General features: G+C 39.3%; 1 non-coding gene across 1 annotated transcript; it reads right to left on the bottom strand.

Moving 5' to 3' along the window:
• Positions 1–4,345: 4,345 nt before the first annotated feature.
• Positions 4,346–4,451, bottom strand: LOC145606499 (small nucleolar RNA R71). The gene has a single exon (XR_014105360.1). It is a non-coding gene; the product is annotated as a small nucleolar RNA R71 (small nucleolar RNA).
• Between the last annotated feature and the right edge of the window lie 9,947 nt (positions 4,452–14,398).

Here is a 14,398-nt window from a genome sequence, read left to right as displayed (position 1 = left end):
GGTGGTGTAAGGGTGTAGCTCGGCCACATTGGCTATTTTTGGGTCAAGTCCTCCCAAAAAACGCACCAATGTTTGAGGTTCATCTTCCTCTACTCCACATTTCATGACAAATCCTTCAAATTCCCTAGCATATTCTTCTACCGATTTTGTACCTTGCTTGAGGTTATGGAATTTTGAAAAGTTTTCTTGCACATAGTATGTGGGAAGAAACTTTTGCTTCAACAATTTCTTCATCTTAACCCATGATCTCACTTTTTCTTTGTCTTGCCTTTCCCTCTTGGCGCACACACTAGCCCACCAAGTTGAGGCATATTTTCGTAGCTTCAAGGCCACAATTTTCACCTTTTTCTCCTCTGGTGTTTGCTTATAGTCAAACACTCTCTCCACCGTTCTCAACCATTCTACAAACTCATCAGCATCGAGTTTGCCATCATATTCAGGAATGTCTGCTTTTATGTCATTGTTAGAACGTGACCTTTCTCTTTCACTAAAAGGTCTCTCATTGTTATTGAAAGTAGACTCACTCATGTCATCTTCACTATGGGTGGGTGAACCTTCTCTATTATGGCGCAACTTAATAGTAAGATCTTTCAATTGATCTTGCATATACTTCATTCGTTGCTCCATATCTTCTTTCTCTAGCGCCAAATGTTGTATATTTGGAGTATCAACCCGAAATACACAAGGGATAAACCAAGGATAAGTAAGACTAAAACCAAAAAGGCTTCTTAGATACAGAAACACCACTAAGAAACGAGTTTGGGTTCCTAAGATCACAAGCCAACTAGTAGTCTAAGCTAGTTAACTAAGCAAAGGAAACGAAATTCCAAATCCAAGAATTTCAAGTTTGTTTCTAATCCAAGAAACGAGTGTAAAAACACAATTTTTTGTTCAAAATATTCTCTATATTTTTCATTCACATTTGCTTGTTATTTATAGTAAACAAGCATCATAAGTACAAGCTAACTTAAGTGACTTTTTAGCTCACTTGTTACATGCTTAAACTAAGCATCAAAATCTGATTTTTAATGTCTAGATACATCAATTAAAGAAGCTAAACTTAACTAGGTACATAAGCTTAGAAAGTGGCGGTTTGTAACCTCCAAAAGATGCTCCAAAAATCAGAAAATAAGAGAGCTTAACTCCCCCTTAATGCACGTCCAACAAAGCAGCAAATGAAGGCTTAAACTCCCCTTGATTTACGCCCAACAAAGCAGCAAGTGAAGGCTTTAAACTCCCCTTGATTTACGCCCAACAAAGCAGCAAATTAGAAGCAAAACAGCCCCCTAATTCACGCCTAATTCAAACAGCAAAAGAAGAGTAATTTCCCCTTGATTCTAGCCTTGAAAGTAGCTTGAATGTATGTGGACTAAAGTGTATTTGGACGCCCTTTAGTTGCTCCAAAAGCTGACCGAATTGAACAGCCAAATGAAGGCCGAAATTAAGGCTTAAGATGCTCCAAGTTTGACTGAAATTAACGGCCACTTAAAGGCTGAAATTAAGGCTTGTAATGGCTTGTAATTCCTCTTTGAAAACTGATTGTAACTCCCATTTTGAAGCCTTGAGATTCCTCCAAAAGAATTTCGGATTCTATGTTGTTTTCCAAGCTTAAATGGCTGTCTTCTTTTGTGTATCTTGTACTTGTACTTTATGTGAATGTAACAATATTTTTCGAACTAAAATTAGCTAAAAAGAAGTAAGAAAAATATAACTAATTTGCAAACTTAAAAGAACTAAAGTTTACAATTTATTCAAAGCATAAAAAGAACTAGAATGAACTAGTTAATAAGAACAACAAGAAACTCAAAGGATTGAATATCTTGTTGCACATAGATAGAACGCATAGCATCAATGCATGATGCTACATCTTGGACCAAAGAAACGTCCATAACCAAGTTGTTAGGCTTGGCTACAACAATTTGACTTTCATTTGATTCAAAAAGCTTTGTTTGAATGTGTTTGACTTTCATTTGCCTCAATTAGCTTTGTTGAATTTGTTTGACTTTTATTGGACTCAATTAGTATTGTGGAATGCAAATGACTTTTATTTGATTCAAAAAGCTTTGTTTGAATGTATTTGACTTTCATTTGATTATAAAAGCTTTGTTGAAGGTCTTTTACTTTCATTTAACTCAATTAGCTTTGTTGAATGCATTTGACTTTGATGAGTGACATTTTTGGCACTCATTTGGTTCCTCTTTGGATGATTTTTATTTCTTTTTATCTTTCTTTTTTTTAGTTTCCCTTAGTTTTATTCTTGTTTTCTTCATTTCATGCTTTTTGTAGTTAGTTTCTTTATTTCGTGCTTTTTCTCGTTTACTTGCTATTTTTCCCTTTTTAGTTGCTTTTTATCCTTTGATTGTAGGTTGTGATTGATTGTCCAAGGATTCCCGGGCTTCCTCTCCATAGTTTTCCATTGATTTTCATGCCTAAAGCTTGTACAAGAAGTTTCAAGTCAATGTGAGGTTCAAGGAGCATGCTTCAAGGTCTTGTTTATTCCTTTCTCATGGCTTCTATTCTTCAAGAAATTCAAGGAAGTTCCTGCCTACCTTGTCCTCCATCATCATCATCTAGGATGCGTGCACCTCGTGAGCAAGGGCAAAGAAGAAAGTAGGAAGCAGCAGTGTTGTGCGGGCGCACTAGAGGAGTGTGCGACCGCACATCTGTCGTGTGCGGGCGCACATCAGGTGCGTGCGGGCGCACCTTCCTGGGTGTGCTCCCGTGCGCACCATTCTCTCTCCTTCGAGCGCTCGCACCGACGTAGGTCTATTTTTGGACGTCTTTCCCAACTTCCTCTTGGGATTGTTAGTTATTTCTTTCCATATATAGAGAGAAGATGAGATCTTCAAGAGAGAATTAGATGAGATTAGATTCTAGAAAGAGAAAACATTAGTTCTTAGCAATTTTGGAGAGAGAAAGTGTGGGTTTAATGATTGATGATTGAAGATTGCTTCATTTGATTTGATTTCTATCAAGTTTGTAAGGATTCTTTACTCTTTAATGCAATTTAATGTTTGATTTCATGAGTATTGTTGTTTGATTTGGTTGATTGATAGTTTGATTGATTTGATTGAATTTGTTGGTTTCAATTTGATTTCAATTGATGAATTTGGGAATGATGATTAGTTTAGCTTTGATTTTGTTGTTCTTTATGGATTGTGAGTAGTTTATTTGCTAGGGTAGTAGTGAAGCATGTATTAATGATGAATTGAGATTAATTTGGGGGAAATTGATTGAGTTGATAATGTGATTAAATTGGTTGATTGATTTTGTGCATGTGTGTGCTTGATTAGGCTTGATCACCCTTGTTATTCACACTAGATTGCATTGTGAGTTCACATTGACACGGACCATTGATTTGTGGCTTACATTTACTCGATTGAGATATCTTGTGATGTTTCCTAGCTAGTGTTTGATGTAGTTGACGCTAATTAGACCTCTAGGAGAATAGCTTGATGTACTCTCTTGGTTGCAATTTCGGTTTTCCCTCACATTGCTTGACTTGATTGGTAAATTCCCCAAGTTGATTGAACTTCATCGTTGATGCATGTGGACCCATTCCCCTAGTGCCTTAGCATTCATTTAGTAAAAGCCTTTTGCATCGCCTAGCTTAGCCTTAGTTTCTACCATAAACCCCTTCTAGATTTCGGAATAGCTTAACTTAGGCATCGTGCATTTGACCTCCATTCCTTTGGGTTCGACCTTGACTTACCGCTACACTAAATAGGGGTTTGTTAAGTTACAAATTTTGTTTGATTGGGTGGGGTGGTAGCCCAACGAACTACCATTCTCCTTCCCATCAAAATGGCGCCGTTGCCGGGGAGTGGTGTTTTGAATGCATGTTGTTGTTGAGTCTATTCCACTCTATTTGCAAAATACAAAAAGATTTTACACTTAGGCTACACTTGTAGCCGTGCTACTAATATTGTCTTTGAGTTTTGTGTGTATAGATCCCAAGTCATGGGAGGTAATTCAAGAGTTACCTTGAAAGAGCTTGGAGTGCCCGGGGCATATAGGTATGAGAGCGCCATAGCTCCACCTATAACACCGGAGAATGACTTTGAAATAAGGCCGGCAATGATCACCCTAATTGAGAGGAGACAATATAGTGGGGCAAAGAACGAGAGCCCATTGAACCATCTTAAGGAGTTTGAAAAATATTGTAACACAATCAAGATTAATGGAGTGTCTCAAGAATTCATCCGCCTTAAGTTGTTCCCTTTCTCCCTCATAGGAAGGTCTTTGGAATGGCTAGATAAAGAGATGAAGCCCAATTCATTGGAAACTTGGGATGATGTCACCAAAGCTTTCTTGTTCCGTTTCTATCCTCAAAAGAAAACGGCGGAGGCAAGAGCTTTGATTCAAGGGTTCAAGCAAAAGCCTAATGAAAGCCTTTATGAAGCATGGGAAAGATTCAAGGATTATCAAAGGGAGTGTCCACACCATGGGATTCCTACCTATCAAATCATACATATCTTTTATGGTGGGTTGAGTTCTCATGGGAGAGCAAGTTTGGATGCCGGAGCCGGAGGCCCAATCATGAACAAGACGGAAGAAGAAGTGGTTGATGCTATTGATGAAGTAGCTCGTCATTATATGAATTGGCAAGAAGTGGAAAGAGAACCAACAAGCAAGGGTTACTCGATCGAACAACTTAGTGTCATCAATGATTTGACCATTTTGATTGCGGATTTAGGGAAAGAAGTTATGTCTCTCAAGGAAAAGCTTGAGAAGCCTCCTTCCCAAGCTCCAATTCTTCCTTCCCAAATTAAGGGAAGAGGTACATCTTCTCACTCTAACTCCAATCTTTCTACTTGTTGCATGATTGTGGAATGTTGGCCATGTCAATTATGTGGAATGAATGATCATAATGCTTCTATGTGCCCAAATGTTCCTTGTAGTGAATGTGATGGAAGTGAAATGGAACACATGAATTATGTCAATAATCATGCTTGTGAACCTAGAAATGATGTTTAAAGGAATATTGGAAGTAGGAATTATCATATGAATCATGATGATTATAACCAAAATGGAGGTTATAGAAATCATGAATGCCAAGAGATTCATGGTAACTATAACCATCATGGTTGTAATGGTCATGGTCATGGCTATAGACATGGGGATCATAACCAAGGTTATGATAACTATGGTCAACAAAGAAGCCAAAATGAAACTAGGGGTAATTGGAATAATCAAGCTAGGGGATATTTTCAAGCAAGTTTTCAAGATGGTTCCCCAATTGATTTAGTTCCAAATACTCAAAGTTTAAATGACAATTCCCATGTCCAATCATTTTCTTCAACGGAATTTTTGGAAAGTGTCATTGAGAAACAAGCCAAAACTTTGGAAATGTGTATGGTTTTGAATGAAGAGAAGTTTAATTACATGTTGGCTTATAACAAAGATTTGAGTGAAAAACTTTCTCAATTGACTAGTATATTCAAGGAATATGCAAACTCTTCTTCTTTGACTCCTCCTAGCTTAGATTCTAGGAACCCTATGGATGCCATTGTTACTAGAAGTGGTAAGGTCCTTGAGGGAGGTGTTCCTAAGAAGAGTGTTGCTAATGAGAGAACTAGTAAGAATTCCATTGAAATTGAAGGTGATGAATGCCCCTTGAGCGAAAATGTTGGTGAGGAACAAGTAGAGAAGGTGATAGAGAAAGAGAGAGAGGTTTGCAAACAAAGGCTCCCCTATCCTCAAAGATATATTAGATATAAGTTAGATGAGCAATTTGGGAAATTTGTAGAGATGCTTAAGCAACTTCATTTAACTCTTCCTTTCACCGATGTTGTTGAACAAATGCCAAATTATGCTAAGTTCCTTAAGGAGATTTTGAGTGGAAAAAGGACTTGTGATGTGGCGGAGACTATTAGCCTTACCGAGCATTGTAGTGCAATTATCATGAATAAGATGCCTCCTAAGTTGAAGGACCCCGGAAATTTTTCCATCCCTTGTGCTATTAACAAGACCCAAATTGATAATGCCTTATGTGACTTAGGAGCTAGTGTTAGCCTTATGCCATATTCGGTTTATCAAAGATTAGGTCTAGGAGAACTTCTACCTTCAAAGATTACCTTGCAATTAGCCGATAGGTCAATCAAGTTTCCTAAGGGAAAGGTAGAAGATGTGCCTTTAAGAGTTGGAAAATTTGTTATTGCGGTTGATTTTGTAGTGTTGGACATGGATGAAGATGCTACAATACCTATCATCTTAGGTAGACCTTTCCTTGCTACATCGGGGGCTATGATAGATGTGAAAAGTGCTAAGATATCTCTTAAGATAGGAGAGGAAGTAATTGAATTTGAATTGAATGAAGGAATGAAATATCCTTCCTCTTCTTTAGAAAATTGCATGAGAGTTGAAGTGCTTGATAATATTGTGAATTCCATGCATGAGCACTTGCTCACATCTAACGATCCTCTTGAGTGTGTCATGTTGAACAAGGAAAAGATAGGTATCTCAACCAAGGAAGAGCAATTGTACGAAAATTTGCTTAATGAAGGCGATATAGGGAGTGGAGAAGAAACTTGCATGGGGATATCAAGTCAAGATGCTTTGCAAGTGGCCTCAACCAAAGAAGGTAAAGGTGTTCCCATGGTAGAGCTAAAACCTCTACCATCACACCTTAGGTATGAATTCTTAGGCCCTAATTCTACATATCCCGTTATTGTTAGTGCATCCTTGAGTGAGAGCCAAGCTCAAGCGTTATGTGGTGTTTTGAGAAAGCACCAAGGTGCTTTGGGGTACACAATTGATGATGTTAAAGGTATAAGCCCCGCCTTGTGTACACACCACATAACACTTGAGGAAGGCACCCTTCCTTCTATCAAACGACAAAGGAAACTACATCCCCAAATGGGAGAAGTAGTCAAGAAAGAGATCACCAAGCTTTTGGATGCGGGAATTATAATCCCCATTTCAAGCTCAAGGTGGGTCTCCCCAGTGCATGTCGTTCCTAAAAAGGGGGGTATGACCGTAGTAGAGAATGAGAAAGGTGAGCTCATTCCAACTAGAACGGTCACCGGTTGGAGGATGTGTATAGACTATAGACGTCTAAACACGTCAACCAAAAAGGATCACTTCCCTCTCCCTTTTATTGATCAAATGCTTGAAAGGTTAACTAGGCACAAATTCTATTGCTTTCTTGATGGATATTCGGGATTCTTTCAAATTCCTATTCACCCCGAGGGTCAAGAAAAGACAACCTTCACATGCCCCTATGGTACTTTTGCATATAGAAGAATGCCCTTTGGATTGTGTAACGCTCCGGCGACCTTTCAAAGGTGTATGATGAGCATTTTTGGGGACATTCTTGAAGAGGAAATGGAAGTCTTCATGGATGATTTTTCCGTGGGAGGTGTTTCATTTGAGGATTGCCTCAAAAATCTTGAAAGATGCCTAGAGAGATGTGAAAAGGTCAACTTGGTGCTTAATTGGGAAAAATGCCACTTCATGGTGGAAGAAGGGATTGTTCTAGGCCATAAAATTTCCAATAAAGGCATCGAGGTTGACAAGGCTAAGATTGAGGTGATAGAGAAGTTGCCTCCCCCGGTCAATGTGAAAGGGGTAAGATCGTTTTTGGGTCATGCCGGATTTTATAGAAGGTTTATCAAAGACTTTTCTCTTATTGCTAAGCCCTTAAATGATCTTCTCCAAAAAGATGTTGATTTTGTCTTTAATGATGCTTGCTTGGAATCTTTTAATAAATTGAAGAAAGCTTTGACTTCTACTCCTATTGTCCAAGCCCCTAGATGGGATTTGCCATTTGAGCTCATGTGTGATGCAAGTGATACGGCTATAGGAGGTGTGTTGGGTCAAAGAATCGACAAGAAGCTCCATGTCATCTATTATATGTCAAAGACTCTCAATGGTGCTCAAAGAAATTACACAACAACGGAAAAGGAATTCTTGGCTATTGTTCATTCTTTTGAGAAATTCCGTTGTTACTTGTTGGGGTCTAAGACTATAGTTTTCACCGATCATGCGGCTTTGAAGTATCTCTTTGGGAAAAAAGAATCCAAACCGAGTTTAATTCGTTGGGTCCTTGAGCTTCAATCTTTTGATCTTGAGATCCGAGATAAAAAAGGTGCTGAAAATGTTGTTGCGGATCATTTGTCTAGACTTGAAGATTTTCAAGTTCAAGACGATGGTTCTCCTATAGAGGACCGGATGATGGATGATTCTTTATATGTTATCAATATGAAGGAGCTCCCTTGGTTTGCCGATTTGGTGAATTTTCTTGCTTGTGGGGAGTTCCCTCTTTCTTTTTTTAACAATCAAAGGAGGAAGCTCAAGAGAGAAGCAAGGCACTATGTATGGGATGAACCAATCTTGTACAAAAGAGGTGTGGATGGATTGTTGCGCCGATGTGTGCCAAATGAGGAAATACCAAATGTTTTGAAGATGTGCCACTCGGATCCTAGTGGCGGTCATATGGGTGTTTCAAGAACGGCTTCTAAGGTGCTTCAATGTGGATTATGGTGGCCTAACCTCTTTAAGAATGCTTGGGAGTATGTCAAAAGTTGTGATCAATGCCAAAGGACCGGGAATATTTCGAGGAGGAATGAGATGCCCCAACAACCAATACTTGAATTGGAGATATTTGATGTTTGGGGTATAGATTTTACGGGTCCTTTTCCATCTTCTTATGGGAATCAATATATCCTTGTTGCCGTTGATTATGTGTCAAAGTGGGTGGAAGCCATTGCTTCTCCCACTAATGACCATAAGGTGGTGATGAAATTGTTCAAAAAGATAATATTCCCTAGGTTTGGCATCCCCAAAGCGGTTATGAGTGACAATGGCTCACATTTTGTGCACTATGCTTTCCGGAAGATGTTGAAGAAGCATGGAGTGAACCAACGATTTGGTCTTCCTTATCATCCTCAAACTAATGGGCAAGTTGAGGTATCTAATCGTCAAATTAAGTTAATTCTTGAGAAGACGGTTGCAAGGAGTAGGAAAGATTGGGCAAATAAGCTTGATGATGCTCTATGGGCATATAGAACGGCTTTCAAAACTCCTATTGGTACCACTCCTTATCGCTTGGTTTATGGGAAGTCTTGTCACCTTCCGGTTGAGCTTGAGCACCGCACTCATAGGGCTATTAAAAAGATCAATTTTGATTTGGCTAGTGCGGGTGAGCAACGTTGGTTAGACCTTCATGAGTTAGAAGAGCTTCGGTTGGATGCTTATGATTGTGCTAGCTTGTACAAAGCTAGAACTAAAGAGGTGCATGATAAGCTCATTGAGAAGAAAGAGTTTGTTCCGGGGGATAAGGTGCTTCTTTTCAACTCCAAAATAAGGCTTTTTCCCGGAAAATTGATGTCTCGTTGGACCGGCCCTTTTGTTGTTCAAGAGGTGTTTTCAAATGGTTCTATCGAAATTTCTCCTTTGGATTTTTCAAGAACTTTTAAGGTTAACAGACATAGACTAAAGAGGTATTATGATGGAGTGTTCGTGGGGGTCATTCATGACATGACTCTCTATGATCCGCCTTGAAAGAGGTGGAGGATGTCTAGCTTAAGACTCTAAATTAAGCGCTTCACGGGAGGCAACCCGTGTTTTGTAACTTTTTATTTGTTTTTCTTTGGGTTTTGGTGATGTTTTTGTGATCTAATTTTGTTGTGGTTGATGTTGTAGGATGGTTTGAGTCGATTTCCAACAATTTTGATGCCAACTTTGAGGTAAACTTGTCCCAATTCTTAAGTTGGAAAGGTGGGTAAGTATGGAGAATGGTGAATACTTATGTTTATTTTCATGATCTTCATGTTTTTCTTTCTCCAATATGAAGTGTAGCTACTGCCTATGTGGTTCCCCATGACCATCATGGGGGTGTGCGCACATGATGAGGGAGGAAGAAAATCGGAAGTAAGAGCCCAGTTTTTGTGCGCCCGCACATTAGCACTGTGCGGCCGCACACGAGTTCTATGCGGGCGCACATCTCTCATGTGCGGCTGCACCTTGCTGGGTATACGAGGGGTGGTTTTCCCTCCTCTCTTAAGCCCGATTTTCCTTCTCTCTCTCTCTCCTATTTCATTCTACTTCCTCCTTAGGTCTATTGTGGTTGCTCATAGTTGCTCTCCATTTTCATCATAATATTTTTCATTTTTCCTCATCAAATTTTCCATAATTCTCACTACTTTGCTCCCCAAGTCTTCATTCTACATCCTTAAAGGTAATTTTCTCACTCCTAGTTTGAAAATTTTGGGTAATTTTTAATTGAAACTTGTTGGTATGATTGTTGGAGATGTTTATGTGTAGTAGTGTTTTTCTTGCTCAATTATTGTGATTTTCAATCAATTGAAAGTATAATTGCATGTTTTATGTGATAAAGTTTCAATTTTCATTCCTCATGAGAATTTGAGCATGACTAGTACTACCCTCATACTCTCCACCATTACTACCACTTGTTTTTATGATGATGATTATGGACTTGTTGATGATGGTTTTGTAAAATCTAGTTATTATGATGATATTACTTGAGCATTTACGAATTTTGGCATGAATCTTGTTGGATTTTCATATGTTTAGTTTTAGGGTATTTTGTTGATGTTGATGGTGATAATGGAGAAAGTGGTTGTTGGTAGTATGGTATATAGTTGCTTTTGTTAATTGTGATTTGGGGTAAAATTTGTGTCAATTGTGATGCCTTGATTATGCATTATTCACCTCTATTGAACTTTTGCTTAACTCATGTCATATTGTCCTTTTATTTTTCCCCATGCACATGATTAGTTTTTGGCACACTATTCCTACTATTGAAATCATTTTATTTGTCCATTATCTTATAGATGGGTGGTTCAAGACAAGCTAAGCGCACCATGGTTACAAATTCGAGGAAGACAATTGATCCACCTTCCTCCATCAAAGAAACTTATGGCATCAAGTTCACGGTTCAAGAGCATTGGGATAGATTTGAGAGTCTTTCTTCAAGGAAACTGTATTCTACAAGATTCCATGATCGAGTCACCACTACTCTTCTTGGGATAGACGATGATGTGCGGATGTTAGCTCGAAATTTGGGCCTTGAGCAATTCATTGACCTTAGTGCTCCCATCTATGCAAGGCTCACCTATGAATTCCTATCATCGCTCGAAGTGCAAAAGGATGGTGACGATAATGAATGTCCAACACTAACCTTCCAAGTATTCAATGAAGACTATTCTATTCCCCTTTCATTCCTAAACAAGATGTTCAACTTTCCGGAGCCCATTGACGGCAAGCCTTTGATTTATCCGGCCTATGAAGCTCTCCATCGCAACCATAGGTATGATGAGAATGATTGGTGGGATGATATTTCTATTGAGGATACTTATTGTGCCCAAACATCCAAATCGGCCTTTATAGTCCATGGAGCGATGCGCTACTTTAGCCACATACTTACTTATGCATTTTTCTCCAAGGAATCTCTTGGAGCTATATCTCAAGAGCAATTAAGTTGGCTATGGTTGGCTCATCGATATAGGGATGATATGCTGGAGGACTTTGATGTAATTGATTTTTCTAGGCATTTACTCGACCGCTTCATCGACATTCGTGACGGTTTCTTTCTCTCGGGAAGCATGCAAATTAGGGGTATGATTACCCTCATCGTGCTATCGCTTAACAAAAAATATGCTTCCATGATTGGAGATCTTGTGGAGATTAAGGACCCTAGAGAGAAGTCTCCGTCTTGTTTGTTGGGCACGTTTGCCTTAATCAGTCAAAAGTTCATTGAGCGCACTATCATGGACGATTTGTTTATTTGGAAGGTGTCTCGGACAACCGATTGGTGCCTTATTCCCTACGAAGGGTCGATGGTGAGAGACAAGAGTTCGCCCTACCCTTGGAAGCCGCCCAAGAGAGACATTCCGAGTTCTTTTCGTCGGGTTTCCATGCCAACTTCGGGTAATGCTCTTCCAAAGTCTAAGGCCTCTTCATCTAAGGGAGGTATCCCTCAAACTTCTTCTCCTACTCCTCTTCCTCCTTCATCCCCTCCCTTGCATGATTTATCTAGCTTGCATGAAAAGATTGATGCCCTTTCTGTTGCATTGTCTTCTTCTTCTATGGGGAATACTTGTTTTGTGGGTGGTTATGATTTTCATGCTAGGAGGGTGTATGACTTTCATGTTTCTAGAGGGGATATTGAGCCTTATGTGAATTATCCATACCTCCCGGTCCAAGAGGGCCCTGTCCCACAGTGGGAGCCTTTTGACAAGGCGGTGGGGCCCCGTCTTTGCTATCCCTACTGGGAGGGCCCACATATGGCGCATAGTGCCATTCGTGGGACCTCTAAAGGGGATTACGATTACAGGAGGCCGGGAGGATGTGACTGGACTTATGATCCAGCAAAGCCTGCTCCTTTCCCTTCCCCTAAGACTGAGGGGAGATGGGGTCGTTCAGGGCCCCCTGTCTTGGATGACTGGTCTGACTAATTTGCTGCTGATGCCCTTAGGAGGTTGGGTAAGGCTAAAGGGAAGGAAGTTGCTTCGTCAGGTGGGGGGAGTACTAGTTCTACCCCCTACTTTAGTGCCGAGTGAGCCATTTTGGCTACCCCCCTCCGTATGCATGCTTTATGATTGTGCTTTGTGTTTGCCCTATGGTTGGGTTTAGCTTGGGGGAGGGGTGGCTCATTTCTAGCTTGGGGGAGTTGGTTTAGGTTGGTTATGGTTTGCATGGTTCTCCTCCTTGTTAGTGGTTTACTTCGCATTTTTCCTTCTTAGCCTCTATGTCCTCTGTCTGCTCTGATGTCTCTGTGATGTTTTATCTGCTGTTTCTTTGATGATGACTCACTCTGTTCTTTATCTATCTGCTCTGCTATTACTCTGATGATTCTTGTTGCTGATTATGTTCCCTGATGTTTCACTGTCTCTGATATATATTTTTCATTTCCTGTCGTTATGCTGCCGAATTTTCGGCTGGTTTCATTTGGAAGTTACTAACAATTTTCTTTGTATATAGATTCTTTTATTCTCTTTTTCTCACTTGGTTTTTGGTCGAAGCTTTTGTTTATGGAATGCAACGAGGTGGCTTCTACTTACTTCGTTTATTTTTGCTAAGCTTGGAGCCGGTGAGATCTTTCTTATTTTTCTCTTTATTTTTCTTGGTTGCATAGATTAGGATTAGTTTAGGGGATGTTGAATGGTTCGAGGATGAATGCTTGTTAACACGTAATGTGTTTGGGATCAATGACGATGATGTCAATCGATCACTTGTTTATCGATTGGGATTCTTATGTGTTTAACCTGCCTTCTAGTCCTTTCATATTATCTCCCCTATTTTCCTTTTCTATGTTCCATTACTTCGCTTTTATTTTCTTTTATTTTCTCTTTCTTTTATTTCCTTTCGTTTTTCTTTGTGGTATGATTTTGAGGCTTATTTTTCACTTTTCTTTTGAATTGGACCTTGTACATTGGACTTTGTCTTTTGCATGATTTTCTTCCTAGGTTGTAAAGGTATGCACGGTTTGAGACTATGTTTGGTTGACTCTAGGATAGGTGTATGCTAGGGTAGTTGGTTTGAACTAGGGGGATCATGAAGCCGGATTCTACTTGTTTGTGGTACGTTGGTAGTTGCTTCTCATAGTTGATTTGACACCATTAGTGAGTTTTTGCCACATCTTTGTGAGGTTACTTGTTTTTCTAGCCTTCAACATTCTTTGAATGAGCGGCGTGGATCCTTGACTATGCAAACCTAATCTAATAAAGCTTGATTTATGATTCTCAAACACGAGGCTGAACTATCTAGGAAGGACAAAGGCACATTTTTCGGGGTGGTATTTTCATTTTTGTTATATTTTGTTATTTTCTTTATTTTTGGGTTTACATTTGCCTTCTTGCAACCATTTGAGCCTATACCCTTCTTTTCAAGCCACATCTTTAGATCTTTGGCCTTTTGTTTCATTTTCTTTCTCTTCTTGGTTTTTGTGAAGCAATTGATCATTTTTGATGGAATTTGTGGAGGAGAAGTTGGAATGTTTGGTTCTTATGAAAGCAAGATTGTGTTATATTTTCTTTGTGACTAATGGCAAATGCGTATGAGTAAAAGCCGTCCAATATTATAAAAGGCATGGGCTAATAAGTGCAAAAGTTGTAAAAGCCGTCCAAAGTCAAAAGAGGCGAGGACAAAGCACTATTTTTATAAAATAAAAAGAAAAAAGTGAAAAATGAAAAAGTCCAAAAATATTTTGATGAGAGTTTTCTCCCTTTTTGAGCATTGAGGACACTGCTCCATTTAAGCTTGGGGGGACGCGTTCTCACGCTTTTTGCTTATATGTTTGTGGTTTATAGCTTTGAATAAGCTTGGGGGTGTGAGTATTTTTGTTTGGATTGGTGTTTACTTGATTGTGATTCTAAGAAAGGGCCCGTTCTTTGCTTCACTTTTAGGAAAACCCCCAAATTTCAAATTTTTAGCC

The sequence above is a fragment of the Chenopodium album genome, chromosome 22 (assembly GCF_948465745.1).
Source record: "Chenopodium album chromosome 22, dcCheAlbu1.1, whole genome shotgun sequence".
NCBI lineage: Eukaryota > Viridiplantae > Streptophyta > Magnoliopsida > Caryophyllales > Amaranthaceae > Chenopodium > Chenopodium album.
Note: the sequence above shows the minus strand (reverse complement) of the source record. Positions and strands in the feature narration are given on the sequence as shown.